The sequence below is a fragment of the Bombina bombina genome, chromosome 5, assembly GCF_027579735.1.
Source record: "Bombina bombina isolate aBomBom1 chromosome 5, aBomBom1.pri, whole genome shotgun sequence".
Lineage (NCBI taxonomy): Eukaryota > Metazoa > Chordata > Amphibia > Anura > Bombinatoridae > Bombina > Bombina bombina.
The window spans coordinates 57228874-57245606 of NC_069503.1; the positions used below are offsets into that span (position 1 = coordinate 57228874).

At 42.1% G+C, this 16733-nt stretch overlaps 1 protein-coding gene across 4 annotated transcripts in view; it reads right to left on the reverse strand.

The window, feature by feature from the left end:
• The window catches only part of LOC128659843 (gastrula zinc finger protein XlCGF26.1-like), a 164640-nt gene that overhangs the window by 26640 nt on the left and 121267 nt on the right, over nucleotides 1-16733 (reverse strand). The window contains exon 2 of one of the 4 annotated variants that reach the window (XM_053713417.1): nucleotides 12557-12904. The exons of 2 other annotated variants lie outside the window; for them this stretch is intronic. The gene's annotated coding sequence lies outside the window, so the exon portion shown is untranslated. Of the gene's footprint in view, nucleotides 1-12556; nucleotides 12996-16733 lie in introns of those variants that run through there. One more of the 4 variants, XM_053713419.1, reaches the window with a different exon arrangement.

A 16733-nucleotide genomic window follows, 5' to 3' on the forward strand; every position in this document is an offset into this window, starting at 1 on the left:
CTAGAAGCTTTGATTTTCTGGCCTCTGTCAGAAATATCCTCATTTCTAAGGAGTCTATTATTGTTCCCAAGAAGGGAACCCTTGTTGACGGAGATAGAGAACTCTTTTCCACGTTCACTTTCCATCCGTGAGATCTGAGAAAGGCCAGGACGATGTCCGTGTGAGCCTTTGCTTGAGGAAGGGACGACGCTTGAATCAGAATGTCGTCCAAGTAAGGTACTACAGCAATGCCCCTTGGTCTTAGCACAGCTAGAAGGGACCCTAGTACCTTTGTGAAAATCCTTGGAGCAGTGGCTAATCCGAAAGGAAGCGCCACGAACTGGTAATGCTTGTCCAGGAACGCGAACCTTAGGAACCGATGATGTTCCTTGTGGATAGGAATATGTAGATACGCATCTTTTAAATCCACCGTGGTCATGAATTGACCTTCCTGGATGGAAGGAATAATAGTTCGAATGGTTTCCATCTTGAAGGATGGAACCTTGAGAAACTTGTTTAAGATCTTGAGATCTAAGATTGGTCTGAACGTTCCCTCTTTTTTGGGAACTATGAACAGATTGGAGTAGAACCCCATCCCTTGTTCTCTTAATGGAACAGGATGAATCACTCCCATTTTTAACAGGTCTTCTACACAATGTAAGAATGCCTGTCTTTTTATGTGGTCTGAAGACAACTGAGACCTGTGGAACCTCCCCCTTGGGGGAAGTCCCTTGAATTCCAGAAGATAACCTTGGGAGACTATTTCTAGCGCCCAAGGATCCAGAACATCTCTTGCCCAAGCCTGAGCGAAGAGAGAGAGTCTGCCCCCCACCAGATCCGGTCCCGGATCGGGGGCCAACATTTCATGCAGTCTTGGTAGCAGTGGCAGGTTTCTTGGCCTGCTTTCCCTTGTTCCAGCCTTGCATTGGTCTCCAAGCTGGCTTGGCTTGAGAAGTATTACCCTCTTGCTTAGAGGACGTAGCACCTCGGGCTGGTCCGTTTCTACGAAAGGGACGAAAATTAGGTTTATTTTTTGCCTTGAAAGGCCGATCCTGAGGAAGGGCGTGGCCCTTACCCCCAGTGATATCAGAGATAATCTCTTTCAAGTCAGGGCCAAACAGCGTTTTCCCCTTGAAAGGAATGTTAAGTAGCTTGTTCTTGGAAGACGCATCAGCCGACCAAGATTTCAACCAAAGCGCTCTGCGCGCCACAATAGCAAACCCAGAATTCTTAGCCGCTAACTTAGCCAATTGCAAAGTGGCGTCTAGGGTGAAAGAATTAGCCAATTTGAGAGCATTGATTCTGTCCATAATCTCCTCATAAGGAGGAGAATCACTATCGACCGCCTTTATCAGCTCATCGAACCAGAAACATGCGGCTGTAGCGACAGGGACAATGCATGCAATTGGTTGTAGAAGGTAACCCTGCTGAACAAACATCTTTTTAAGCAAACCTTCTTTTTTGTTATCCATAGGATCTTTGAAAGCACAACTATCCTCTATGGGTATAGTGGTGCGTTTGTTTAAAGTGGAAACCGCTCCCTCGACCTTGGGGACTGTCTGCCATAAGTCCTTTCTGGGGTCGACCAAAGGAAACAATTTTTTAAATATGGGGGGAGGGACGAAAGGAATACCGGGCCTTTCCCATTCTTTATTAACAATGTCCGCCACCCGCTTGGGTATAGGAAAAGCTTCTGGGAGCCCCGGCACCTCTAGGAACTTGTCCATTTTACATAGCTTCTCTGGGATGACCAACTTGTCACAATCATCCAGAGTGGATAATACCTCCTTAAGCAGAATGCGGAGATGTTCCAACTTAAATTTAAATGCAATCACATCAGGTTCAGCCTGTTGAGAAATGTTCCCTGAATCAGTAATTTCTCCCTCAGACAAAACCTCCCTGGCCCCATCAGACTGGGTTAGGGGCCCTTCAGAGATATTAGTATCAGCGTTGCCATGCTCTTCAGTATCTAAAACAGAGCAGCCGCGCTTACGCTGACAAGTGTTCATTTGGGCTAAAATGTTTTTGACAGAATTATCCATTACAGCCGTTAATTGTTGCATAGTAAGGAGTATTGGCGCGCTAGATGTACTAGGGGCCTCCTGAGTGGGCAAGACTCGTGTAGACGAAGGAGGGAATGATGCAGTACCATGCTTACTCCCCTCACTTGAGGAATCATCTTGGGCATCATTGTCATTATCACATAAATCACATTTATTTAAATGAATAGGAATTCTGGCTTCCCCACATTCAGAACACAGTCTATCTGGTAGTTCAGACATGTTAAACAGGCATAAACTTGATAACAAAGTACAAAAAAACGTTTTAAAATAAAACCGTTACTGTCACTTTAAATTTTAAACTGAACACACTTTATTACTGCAATTGCGAAAAAACATGAAGGAATTGTACAAAATTCACCAAATTTTCACCACAGTGTCTTAAAGCCTTAAAAGTATTGCACACCAAATTTGGAAGCTTTAACCCTTAAAATAACGGAACCGGAGCCGTTTTAAACTTTAACCCCTTTACAGTCCCTGGTATCTGCTTTGCTGAGACCCAACCAAGCCCAAAGGGGAATACGATACCAAATGACGCCTTCAGAAAGTCTTTTCTAAGTATCAGAGCTCCACACACATGCGACTGCATGCCATGCCTCTCAAAAACAAGTGCGCCACACCGGCGCGAAAATGAGGCTCTGCTTATGCTTTGGGAAAGCCCCTAAGGAATAAGGTGTCTAATACAGTGCCTGCCGATATTCTTATATCAAAATACCCAGATAAAATGATTCCTCAAGGCTAAATATGTGTTAATAATGAATCGATTTAGCCCAGAAAAGTCTACAGTCTTAATAAGCCCTTGTGAAGCCCTTATTTATGATCGTAATAAACATGGCTTACCGGATCCCATAGGGAAAATGACAGCTTCCAGCATTACATCGTCTTGTTAGAATGTGTCATACCTCAAGCAGCAAGAGACTGCATACTGTTCCCCCAACTGAAGTTAGTAGCTCTCAACAGTCCTGTGTGGAACAGCCATGGATTTTAGTTACGGTTGCTAAAATCATTTTCCTCATACAAACAGAAATCTTCATCTCTTTTCTGTTTCTGAGTAAATAGTACATACCAGCACTATTTCAAAATAACAAACTCTTGATTGAATAATAAAAACTACAGTTAAACACTAAAAAACTCTAAGCCATCTCCGTGGAGATGTTGCCTGTACAACGGCAAAGAGAATGACTGGGGTAGGCGGAGCCTAGGAGGGATCATGTGACCAGCTTTGCTGGGCTCTTTGCCATTTCCTGTTGGGGAGGAGAATATCCCACAAGTAAGGATGACGCCGTGGACCGGACACACCTATGTTGGAGAAAATTTCTCTAGAACGATACACTTTGAAGAACAGGTAGGCACACTGATGGAGAGATTTAATTCTAGAGGCTATAATGTGGAGAATACTAACAAGGCACGAGAAAGAGCTAAAGATATAAATAGAGAATCACTATTGGTATATAAAGAAAAAAAATCAGTAACCAAAGTGATATACTAAAAATACCATTTGTAACTGATTATCATGTTGATTACAACTTAAAGGGCCATGATTACAATAAATATACCGAATATCACAAAGAAAAAAATGTGAAATAAATGTGATAACAAAAATCATAAAAGGAAAACCAAATAAAGTTCTGAATCAAGGATATGTCTGTGTCCTCTGGATGAGTTTTTCAGCTTGTTAGCATTCCTCAGTGAGATCCCATAAAAAAGGAAACAGAAAATTGCAACATAGTGTGAATCTGTAATGGCACTTTGAGGAAGTAGTTGTTTTGTAACAAATGACTACTCACATTTGTTGGAGCTTTCCACTAAGCTCAAGGATATGCGCACTCCCACTTTATACTGATGGGAAAACAGTACACTAGGCAAAACTTAGATACAAATTTATTTTAAAATATATAAAAGCGTCACATAAGCCTTGATAACACCACAATGTAAGGGTACAAAAGCAGATATGCTGTAACAAATGCTTCAAATCGCCAAACTTGCAAAGAGGTAAATGGATCAGCAGGAGTGTGACCGCTGAAACCAAAACCTTTTTAGTAGCAAGACAATAGCACTAAGCCCCCAGGTGTCCTGGCTAGTGTTTATTGCGTCTCTACACTAGCCAGGACACCTGGGGGCTTAGCGCTCCATTTACCTCTTTGCAAGTTTGGCGATTTGAAGCATTTGTTACAGCATATCTGCTTTTGTACCCTTACATTGTGGTGTTATCAAGGCTTATGTGACGCTTTTATATATTTTAAAATAAATTTGTATCCAAGTTTTGCCTAGTGTACTGTTTTCCCATCAGTATAAAGTGGGAGTGCGCATATCCTTGAGCTTAGTGGAAAGCTCCAACAAATGTGAGTAGTCATTTGTTACAAAACAACTACTTCCTCAAAGTGCCATTACAGATTCACACTATGTTGCAATTTTCTGTTTCCTTTTTTATGGGATCTCACTGAGGAATGCTAACAAGCTGAAAAACTCATCCAGAGGACACAGACCGATCCTTGATTCAGAACTTTATTTGGTTTTCCTTAAAGGGCCATGATACCCAAATGTTTAAACACTTGAAAGTGATGCAGCATAGCTGTAAAAAGCTGACTAGAAAATATCTCCTGAACATTTCTATGTAAAAAAGAAAGATATTTTACCTCAAAAGTTCCTCAGTAGCCACCTCCCATTGTAAAGGATTTCTAAGCAGCATTTTAGTGTGTCTGTCCTGGGACATCTGAAGGGATGAGCATCGTGCACTCTCATATTATTTCACCAATCAGGTAAAGGAAGTTTACAATGAAATCTCATGAGAGTCAAGTCAAATCTCATGAGATCACAGTAAACGTTCATGACCTCAGCACTGCTGATGCTGATTGGCTGCTGTTCATTTCTTCATTTTTTTAAATTTTTTTACCTGCAGCTGGGAGCAGCTGAAGTATAACTTTTTACACAGAACTAACTCTACTGAGCTGAGGAGATTGTGAGGTAAAATATCTTCCTTTTTTACATAGAGATGCTCAGGTGATATTTTCCTGTCAGCTTTTTACACTTATACTGCATCAGTTTCAAGTGATTTAGCATATGAGTATTATGTTCCTTTAAGAGAATTGTAAAAAAAACACTGGCATCTAATTAAAGAGGATAATATTTTAGGGGAAAAAATATCCAATAACCCAAGCTTTGTCTTTAAAAAAGCCACTAATTTAAAATCAATTTTAGCACCCAGTGAACTAAAGAAACAGAATAAAAAAGTGATGATACAGAAAGATCTAAAAGAAAGATTGGCAGGTTTTTTTTCTATGTTATTCATGTAAAGCTTGCGGCCACAGTAGCAAAGTAAAAACAGAATTTATGTTTACCTGATAAATTACTTTCTCCAACGGTGTGTCCGGTCCACGGCGTCATCCTTACTTGTGGGATATTCTCTTCCCCAACAGGAAATGGCAAAGAGCCCAGCAAAGCTGGTCACATGATCCCTCCTAGGCTCCGCCTTCCCCAGTCATTCGACCGACGTAAAGGAGGAATATTTGCATAGGAGAAATCATATGATACCGTGGTGACTGTAGTTAGAAAAAATAAATCATCAGACCTGATTAAAAAAACCAGGGCGGGCCGTGGACCGGACACACCGTTGGAGAAAGTAATTTATCAGGTAAACATAAATTCTGTTTTCTCCAACATAGGTGTGTCCGGTCCACGGCGTCATCCTTACTTGTGGGAACCAATACCAAAGCTTTAGGACACGGATGATGGGAGGGAGCAAATCAGGTCACCTAGATGGAAGGCACCACGGCTTGCAAAACCTTTCTCCCAAAAATAGCCTCAGAAGAAGCAAAAGTATCAAATTTGTAAAATTTGGTAAAAGTGTGCAGTGAAGACCAAGTCGCTGCCTTACATATCTGATCAACAGAAGCCTCGTTCTTGAAGGCCCAAGTGGAAGCCACAGCCCTAGTAGAGTGAGCTGTGATTCTTTCAGGAGGCTGCCGTCCGGCAGTCTCATAAGCCAATCGGATAATGCTTTTAAGCCAAAAGGAAAGAGAGGTAGAAGTCGCTTTTTGACCTCTCCTCTTACCAGAATAGACGACAAACAAAGAAGATGTTTGTCTGAAATCTTTAGTAGCCTCTAAATAGAATTTTAGAGCACGGACTACATCCAAATTGTGTAACAAACGTTCCTTCTTTGACACTGGATTCGGACACAAAGAAGGTACAACTATCTCCTGGTTGATATTCTTGTTGGAAACAACTTTTGGAAGAAAACCAGGCTTAGTACGCAAAACCACCTTATCTGCATGGAACACCAGATAGGGCGGAGAACACTGCAGAGCAGATAACTCAGAAACTCTTCTAGCAGAAGAGATTGCAACCAAAAACAAAACTTTCCAAGATAATAACTTGATATCTACGGAATGTAAAGGTTCAAACGGAACCCCTTGAAGAACTGAAAGAACTAGGTTTAGACTCCAGGGAGGAGTCAAAGGTTTGTAAACAGGCTTGATCCTAACCAGAGCCTGAACAAACGCTTGAACGTCTGGCACAGTTGCCAGCCTTTTGTGAAGTAGAACAGATAAAGCGGAGATCTGTCCCTTCAGAGAACTTGCAGATAATCCTTTCTCCAAACCCTCTTGTAGAAAGGATAGAATCTTAGGAATCTTTACCTTGTTCCATGGGAATCCTTTAGATTCACACCAACAGATATATTTTTTCCATATTTTATGGTAAATCTTTCTAGTTACAGGCTTTCTAGCCTGAATCAGAGTATCTATAACAGAATCTGAAAACCCACGCTTTGATAAAATCAAGCGTTCAATCTCCAAGCAGTCAGTTGGAGTGATGCCAGATTCGGATGTTCGAACGGACCTTGAACAAGAAGGTCCCGCCTCAAAGGTAGCTTCCATGGTGGAGCCGATGACATATTCACCAGGTCTGCATACCAAGTTCTGCGTGGCCACGCAGGAGCTATCAAGATCACCGAAGCCCTCTCTTGATTGATCCTGGCTACCAGCCTGGGAATGAGAGGAAACGGTGGAAACACATAAGCTAGGTTGAAGGTCCAAGGTGCTACTAGTGCATCTACTAGCGTCGCCTTGGGATCCCTGGATCTGGACCCGTAACAAGGAACCTTGAAGATCTGGCGAGAGGCCATCAGATCCATGTCTGGAATGCCCCATAATTGAGTTATTTGGGCAAAAATTTCCGGATGGAGTTCCCACTCCCCCGGATGGAATGTCTGACGACTCAGAAAATCCGCTTCCCAATTTTCCACTCCTGGGATGTGGATTGCAGACAAGTGGCAGGAGTGATCCTCCGCCCAATGAATTATCTTGGTCACTTCCTCCATCGCCAGGGAACTCCTTGTTCCCCCCTGATGGTTGATATATGCAACAGTCGTTATGTTGTCGGATTGAAACCTTATGAATTTGGCCCTTGCTAGCTGAGGCCAAGCTTTGAGAGCATTGAATATCATTGCAACAGTGTATAAAGTTTGCCGATTCTGGTAATAAGACATATGGACAGAATTATTAATTAAGCTATTAACTGCTACTATCGAGAGTCTACTTTTATTTTTATTGCTATCAGTGTATAAGTTTTATTTAATGCTATAGGTTTTATTTAATGCTATTAGTTTTATTTATTGCTATCAGTGTATAGGTTTTATTTATTGCTACAGTATATAGGTTTTATGAATTGCAATTCAGTTTAGTGTATCAAATAGTGGCCACATTTGTACACGCATACCCTCTTATATTGTATTTCATTTTTTGCTAAAAAATTGTTGCTAATATAATTTTGCTAATAAATATTGGGAATATAACCCTAAGCGCTGTTTTATAAATTATTGACCTTAGCTTATGCAAATAAGCGCCCCTCTTACATTTTTTACCTCTTGTAGGCAAAATACCTTTTTTAATTGTTCTTTTATAACCGTTTGTTGGGAGAATAACGGGATATAAAGAGGAGGCTTTTTTAAGGTCTTTCCCTTAGCTCTAGGGTGAGAGTCTTTTGATATACTGAATATCGCTCTCAGTTCCAGAATGTTTATCGGGAGAAGAGATTCTTCCCGAGACCATAGACCCTGAGCTTTCAGGGGTCCCCAGACCGCGCCCCAGCCCACCAGACTGGCGTCGGTCGTGACAATGACCCACTCTGGTCTGCGGAAGCTCATTCCCTGTGACAGGTTGTCCAGGATCAGCCACCAACGGAGTGAATCTCTGGTCCTTTGATCTACTTGAATCGTCGGAGACAAGTCTGTATAATCCCCATTCCACTGTCTGAGCATGCACAGTTGTAATGGTCTTAGATGAATCCGCGCAAAAGGAACTATGTCCATTGCCGCAACCATCAAACCGATTACTTCCATGCACTGTGCTATGGAAGGAAGAAGAACGGAATGAAGCACTTGACAAGAGCTTAGAAGTTTTGATTTTCTGGTTTCTGTCAGAAAAATCTTCATTTCCAAGGAATCTATTATTGTTCCCAAAAAGGGAACTCTTGTTGACGGAAAAAGAGAACTTTTTTCTACGTTCACTTTCCACCCGTGAGATCTGAGAAAGGCTAGGACAATGTCCGTATGAGCCTTTGCTTGAGGTAGAGACGACGCTTGAATCAGTATGTCGTCCAGGTAGGGTACTACTGCAATGCCCCTTGGCCTTAGTACGGCTAGAAGGGACCCTAGTACCTTTGTGAAAATTCTTGGAGCAGTGGCTAGTCCGAATGGAAGTGCCACAAACTGGTAATGCTTGTCCAGAAAGGCGAATCTTAGGAACCGATGATGTTCCTTGTGGATAGGAATATGTAGATACGCATCCTTTAAATCCACCGTGGTCATGAATTGACCTTCCTGGATGGTAGGAAGAATTGTCCGAATGGTTTCCATCTTGAACGATGGAACCTTGAGAAATTTGTTTAGGATCTTGAGATCCAAAATTGGCCTGAATGTTCCCTCTTTTTTGGGAACTATGAACAGATTGGAGTAAAACCCCATCCCTTGTTCTCCTAATGGAACAGGATGAATCACTCCCATTTTTAACAGATCTTCTACACAATGTAAGAATGCCTGTCTTTTTATTTGGTCTGAAGACAATTGAGACCTGTGGAACCTTCCCCTTGGGGGTAGTTCCTTGAATTCCAGGAGATAACCCTGAGAAACTATTTCCATCGCCCAAGGATCCTGAACATCTCTTGCCCAAGCCTGAGCGAAGAGAGAGAGTCTGCCCCCCACTAGATCCGGTCCCGGATCGGGGGCCAGCATCTCATGCTGTCTTGGTAGCGGTAGCGGGCTTCTTGGCCTGCTTACCTTTGTTCCAGCCTTGCATCGATCTCCAGGCTGGCTTGGTTTGAGAAGAATTACCCTCTTGCTTAGAGGATGTGGAATTCGAGGCTGGTCCGTTTCTGCGAAAGGGACGAAAATTAGTCTTATTTTTAGCCTTAAAAGACTTATCCTGAGGAAGGGCATGGCCCTTACCCCCAGTGATGTCTGAAATAATCTCTTTCAAGTCAGGGCCAAACAGCGTTTTCCCCTTGAAAGGAATGTTAAGCAATCTATTCTTGGAGGACACATCCGCCGACCAAGATTTTAGCCAAAGCGCTCTGCGCGCCACGATAGCAAAACCTGAATTTTTCGCCGCTAATTTGGCTAATTGCAAAGTGGCGTCTAAGGTAAAAGAGTTAGCCAACTTAAGTGCTTGAACTTTGTTCATAACCTCCTCATAGGGGGATGCCTGATTGAGCGACTTTTCTAGTTCCTCGAACCAGAAACACGCTGCTGTAGTGACAGGTACAATGCACGAAATTGGTTGTAGAAGGTAACCCTGCTGAACAAACATCTTTTTAAGCAAACCCTCTAATTTTTTATCCATAGGATCTTTGAAAGCACAATTATCTTCTATAGGGATAGTGGTGCGTTTGTTTAGAGTAGAAACCGCCCCCTCGACCTTGGGGACTGTCTGCCATAAGTCCTTCCTGGGGTCGACCATAGGAAATAATTTCTTAAATATAGGGGGAGGGACAAAAGGAATGCCGGGCCTTTCCGATTCTTTATTTACAATGTCCGCCACCCGCTTGGGTATAGGAAAAGCTTCGGGGGGCACCGGGACCTCAAGGAACCTGTCCATCTTACATAATTTCTCTGGAATGACCAAATTGTCACAATCATCCAGAGTAGATAATACCTCCTTAAGCAGTGCGCGGAGATGTTCTAATTTAAATTTAAATGTTATAACATCAGGTTCAGCTTGTTGAGAAATTTTTTCTGAATCTGAAATTTCTCCCTCAGACAAAACCTCCCTCCTGTCCCTTTCAGAATGGTGTGAGGGCATGTCAGAAACGTTATCATCAGCGTTCTCTTGCTCTTCAGTGTCTAAAACAGAGCAATCGCGCTTTCTCTGATAAGTAGGCATTTTAGATAACATTTTTGCAATAGAATTATCCATAACAGCCGTTAATTGTTGCATGGTAATAAGTATTGGCGCACTAGATGTACTAGGGGCCTCTTGTGCGGGCAAGACTGGTGTAGACACAGAAGGGGACGATGCAGTACCATGCTTACTCCCCTCATCAGAAGAATCATCTTGGGCATTATCATTTTTAGTGGCATCATGGTCCCTACTTATTTTGGACACTATGTCACAATCATCACATATAGTTAAATTGGGAGGCACATTGGCTTTCATACATATAGAACATCGCTTATCTGATGTTTCAGGCATGTTAAACAGGCTTAAACTTGTCAACAAAGCACAAAAAACGTTTTTAAATAAAACCGTTACTGTCACTTTAAATTTTAAACAGAACACACTTTATTACTGAATATGCGAAAAAGCATGAAGGAAATGTTCAAAATTCACCAAAATTTCACCACAGTGTCTTAAAGCCTTAAAAGTATTGCACACCAAATTTGAAAGCTTTAACCCTTAAAATAACGGAACCGGAGCCGTTTTTACATTTAACCCCTATACAGTCCCTGGTATCAGCTTTGCTGAGACCCAACCAAGCCCAGAGGGGAATACGATACCAAATGACGCCTTCAAAATGCTTTTTCAGTGGGTCTGAGCTCCTCACACATGCATCTGCATGCCTTGCTTCTCAAAAACAACTGCGCATTAGTGGCGCGAAAATGAGGCTCTGCCTATGACTAGCAAAGGCCCCCAGTGAAAAAGGTGTCCAATACAGTGCCTGCCGTTTTTTTAATAAAATTCCTAATATTAAAATACCTCTCCAAAGTTAAAAACCACTAAATATGCTTATAAAGTAATCGTTTTGGCCCATAAAAATGTCTACCAGTCTTTAAAGCCCTTGTGAAGCCCTTTTATTCTTATATTAAAATGTAAGAAAATGGCTTACCGGATCCCATAGGGAAAATGACAGCTTCCAGCATTACCAAGTCTTGTTAGAAATGTGTCATACCTTGAGCAGCCAAAGTCTGCTCCCTGTTTCCCCCAACTGAAGTTAATTCCTCTCAACAGTCCTGTGTGGAAACAGCCATCGATTTTAGTAACGGTTGCTAAAATCATTTTCCTCTTACAAACAGAAATCTTCATCTCTTTTCTGTTTCAGAGTAAATAGTACATACCAGCACTATTTTAAAATAACAAACTCTTGATAGAAGAATAAAAACTACATTTAAACACCAAAAAACTCTAAGCCATCTCCGTGGAGATGTTGCCTGTGCAACGGCAAAGAGAATGACTGGGGAAGGCGGAGCCTAGGAGGGATCATGTGACCAGCTTTGCTGGGCTCTTTGCCATTTCCTGTTGGGGAAGAGAATATCCCACAAGTAAGGATGACGCCGTGGACCGGACACACCTATGTTGGAGAAAATGATACAGATTAATAATTCAAAAGACATTTTCCAAATCAAAGAGATAATAAGATGTACACATAAAGGTATAATATACATTTTAAAATGCACCTGCAATCTTTTTTACTTTGGGGAAACGAAGAGGGCCGTTAGGGACAGAATGAGAGAACATCTTTGTAACATCGAGAATGGTGTTGAAGATACACATCTATACAAACATTTTAAAACTGTTCATAAAGGTAACACAAAAGGCATTTCTTAATACAAATAGATGTGGCGCTAGACCAGCTAGGTATATCGTGTACTAAAAGGTATATTATATATGATACTTAAAACTATATACAAATATATCTATTAAATAAAGGTCTATAAATTGGCATAAAAACAAGGAATAGATATGCAATAAATAAGCAATAAATAGTGGTATAAAATATACAACAATCTAAACACACAAAGAAAATAATAATTTAATAATCAAAACATAAATAAGTTTACAAAACACTAAACCACCGGTGGTAAGTAATTGACGGGGTTTAAAAAGTCAATTCATATGTCAGCACTACTGATTTGCTTCTAAGATCCAATGGATGAAATGTTGTGTAAAGTCCTTGCATTAAAGGCTACAGGCAATACATATGCAGGGATAGGCAGACAAGTTATATATAATGGAAAGTTTCCACCATCAGCTTGAAAATGAAGCAGATTTTTTAAAACGTAATGCCGGATCGGGTGGACTTACTGTTTACTTGAGGATGCGACCAACCTTCCGGGTAGACTCTCTTGTTATATATTAGTCAGCAAGTGTCATAGCCGGGTTCGTGAATCACCGTTGACGGTGTCCGGGTCGGCCTTTTCTTTAGGCTCCTCTCTTTGTCAGCCTCGATCACTTGGCGTGTGACATAGTTAGCTCCGTGTGTTCGGAGTGGTCATGTGGTATGGTATCAGCCAATCAGATGGGATTTCCCACGCTGTCAGTCCTTTGATGGTTTGTTCAAAAAAGACAATCGCAGAGCGCTCTGGTTTCTTTAGTTATTACGTCCTTGATCCAAATCCAGGAAGTTTAAGCACACATCTCCAAAAGACATTTCTTATTGGGGGATCCAAAAGGTAAAACAACATTGGAGAGGTGGAGACATACAAAAAAAAATATTACTTAAGGAAGCTGAACTTATCTTAAAATATTACACTCTATTCCCTAAAGGTCTAAACTCTGAGCTAGACATATCACCTTTCCTTTAGATTAGATAGCAGCATATATTAAAAACAGAATTTATGTTTACCTGATAAATTACTTTCTCCAACGGTGTGTCCGGTCCACGGCGTCATCCTTACTTGTGGGATATTCTCTTCCCCAACAGGAAATGGCAAAGAGTCCCAGCAAAGCTGGCCATATAGCCCCTCCCAGGCTCCGCCCACCCCAGTCATTCGACCGACAGGAGGAAATATATATAGGAGAAACTATATGGTACCGTGGTGACTGTAGTTAGAAAAAATAATACATCAGACCTGATTAAAAAAACCAGGGCGGGCCGTGGACCGGACACACCGTTGGAGAAAGTAATTTATCAGGTAAACATAAATTCTGTTTTCTCCAACATAGGTGTGTCCGGTCCACGGTGTCATCCTTACTTGTGGGAACCAATACCAAAGCTCTAGGACACGGATGACGGGAGGGAGCAAATCAGGTCACCTAAATGGAAGGCACCACAGTTTGCAAAACCTTTCTCCCAAAAATAGCCTCCGAAGAAGCAAAAGTATCAAATTTGTAAAATTTGGCAAAAGTGTGCAGCGAAGACCAAGTCGCTGCCTTACATATCTGATCAACAGAAGCCTCATTCTTGAAGGCCCATGTGGAAGCCACAGCCCTAGTAGAGTGAGCTGTGATTCTTTCAGGAGGCTGCCGTCCGGCAGTCTCATAAGCCAATCGGATAATGCTTTTAAGCCAAAAGGAAAGAGAGGTAGAAGTCGCTTTTTGACCTCTCCTTTTACCAGAATAGACAACAAACAAAGATGATGTTTGTCTGAAATCTTTAGTAGCCTCTAAATAGAATTTTAGAGCACGGACTACGTCCAAATTGTGTAACAAACGTTCCTTCTTTGAACTTGGGTTCGGACACAAAGAAGGAACAACTATCTCCTGGTTTATATTTTTGTTAGAAACAACTTTAGGAAGAAAACCAGGCTTAGTACGCAAAACCACCTTATCTGCGTGGAACACCAGATAAGGAGGAGAACACTGTAGAGCAGATAATTCTGAAACTCTTCTAGCAGAAGAAATCGCAACCAGAAACAAAACTTTCCAAGATAATAACTTAATATCTACGGAATGTAAGGGTTCAAACGGAACCCCTTGAAGAACTGAAAGAACTAGATTAAGACTCCAGGGAGGAGTCAAAGGTCTGTAAACAGGCTTGATTCTAACCAGAGACTGAACAAACGCTTGAACGTCTGGCACAGCTGCCAGTCTTTTGTGAAGTAAAACAGATAAAGCAGAGATCTGTCCCTTCAAAGAACTTGCAGATAATCCTTTCTCCAAACCTTCTTGTAGAAAGGATAGAATCTTAGGAATTTTTATCTTGTTCCATGGAAATCCTTTAGATTCACACCAACAGATATATTTTTTCCATATCTTATGGTAAATTTTTCTAGTTACAGGCTTTCTAGCCTGAATCAGAGTATCTATTACAGAATCTGAAAACCCACGCTTTGATAAAATCAAGCGTTCAATCTCCAAGCAGTCAGTTGGAGGGAAACCAGATTCGGATGTTCGAATGGACCTTGAACAAGAAGGTCCTGTCTCAAAGGTAGCTTCCATGGTGGAGCCGATGACATATTCACCAGGTCTGCATACCAAGTCCTGCGTGGCCACGCAGGAGCTATTAAGATCACCGAAGCCCTCTCCTGATTGATCCTGGCTACCAGCCTGGGAATGAGAGGAAACGGTGGGAATACATAAGCTAGGTTGAAGGTCCAAGGTGCTACTAGTGCATCTACTAGAGTCGCCTTGGGATCCCTGGATCTGGACCCGTAACAAGGAACCTTGAAGTTCTGACGAGAAGCCATCAGATCCATGTCTGGAATGCCCCATAATTGAGTTATTTGGGCAAAGATTTCCGGATGGAGTTCCCACTCCCCCGGATGGAATGTCTGACGACTCCGCTTCCCAATTTTCCACTCCTGGGATGTGGATTGCAGACAAGTGGCAGGAGTGATCCTCTGCCCATTGAATTATTTTGGTCACTTCCTCCATCGCCAGGGAACTCCTTGTTCCCCCCTGATGGTTGATTCTGCGGAAGCTCATTCCCTGTGACAGATTGTCCAGGATCAGCCACCAACGGAGTGAATCCCTGGTCCTTTGATCTACTTGAATCGTCGGAGACAAGTCTGTATAATCCCCATTCCACTGTCTGAGCATGCACAGTTGTAATGGTCTTAGATGAATTCGTGCAAAAGGAACTATGTCCATTGTTGCAACCATCAATCCTATTACTTCCATGCACTGCGCTATGGAAGGACGAAGAACAGAATGAAGTACTTGACAAGAGCTTAGAAGTTTTGATTTTCTGACCTCTGTCAGAAAAATCCTCATTTCTAAGGAGTCTATTATTGTTCCCAAGAAGGGAACTCTTGTTGACGGGGAAAGAGAACTTTTCTCTATGTTCACTTTCCACCCGTGAGATCTGAGAAAGGCTAGGACGATGTCCGTATGAGCCTTTGCTTTTGACAGAGACGACGCTTGAATCAGGATGTCGTCCAGGTACGGTACTACTGCAATGCCCCTTGGTCTTAGAACCGCTAGAAGGGACCCTAGTACCTTTGTGAAAATTCTCGGAGCAGTGGCTAAACCGAATGGAAGTGCCACAAACTGGTAATGCTTGTCTAGAAAAGCGAACCTTAGGAACTGATGATGTTCCTTGTGGATAGGAATATGTAGGTACGCATCCTTTAAATCCACCGTGGTCATAAATTGACCTTCCTGGATGGTAGGAAGGATCGTTCGAATGGTTTCCATTTTGAACGATGGAACCCTGAGAAATTTGTTTAGGATCTTGAGATCTAAAATTGGTCTGAATGTTCCCTCTTTTTTGGGAACTATGAACAGGTTGGAGTAAAACCCCATCCCTTGTTCTCCTATTGGAACTGGATGAATTACTCCCATCTTTAACAGGTCTTCTACACAATGTAAGAATGCCTGTCTTTTTATTTGGTTTGAAGATAATTGAGACCTGTGGAACCTTCCCCTTGGGGGTAGTTCCTTGAATTCCAGGAGATAACCTTGAGAAACTATTTCTAGTGCCCAAGGATCCTGAACATCTCTTGCCCAGGCCTGAGCAAAGAGAGAAAGTCTGCCCCCCACCAGATCCGGTCCCGGATCGGGGGCCATCCCTTCATGCTGTTTTGGTAGCAGTAGCAGGTTTCTTGGCCTGCTTACCCTTGTTCCAGCCTTGCATTGGTCTCCAGGCTGGTTTGGGTTGAGAAGCATTACCCTCTTGCTTAGAGGATGTAGAAGTAGAGGCTGGTCCGTTTCTGCGAAAGGGACAAAAATTAGGCCTATTTTTAGCCTTAAAAGACCTATCCTGAGGAAGGGCGTGGCCCTTTCCCCCAGTGATGTCTGAAATAATCTCTTTCAAATCAGGACCAAACAGAGTTTTACCCTTGAAAGGGATGTTAAGCAATCTTGTCTTGGAAGATACATCCGCTGACCAAGACCTTAGCCAAAGCGCTCTGCGCGCCACGATAGCAAACCCTGAATTTTTCGCCGCTAATCTAGCTAATTGCAAAGCGGCATCTAGAATAAAAGAGTTAGCCAATTTAAGTGCTTGAACTCTGTCCATAACCTCCTCATACGAAGATTCTTTATTGAGCGACTTTTCTAGTTCTTCGAACCAGAAACACGCTGCCGTAGTGACAGGAAC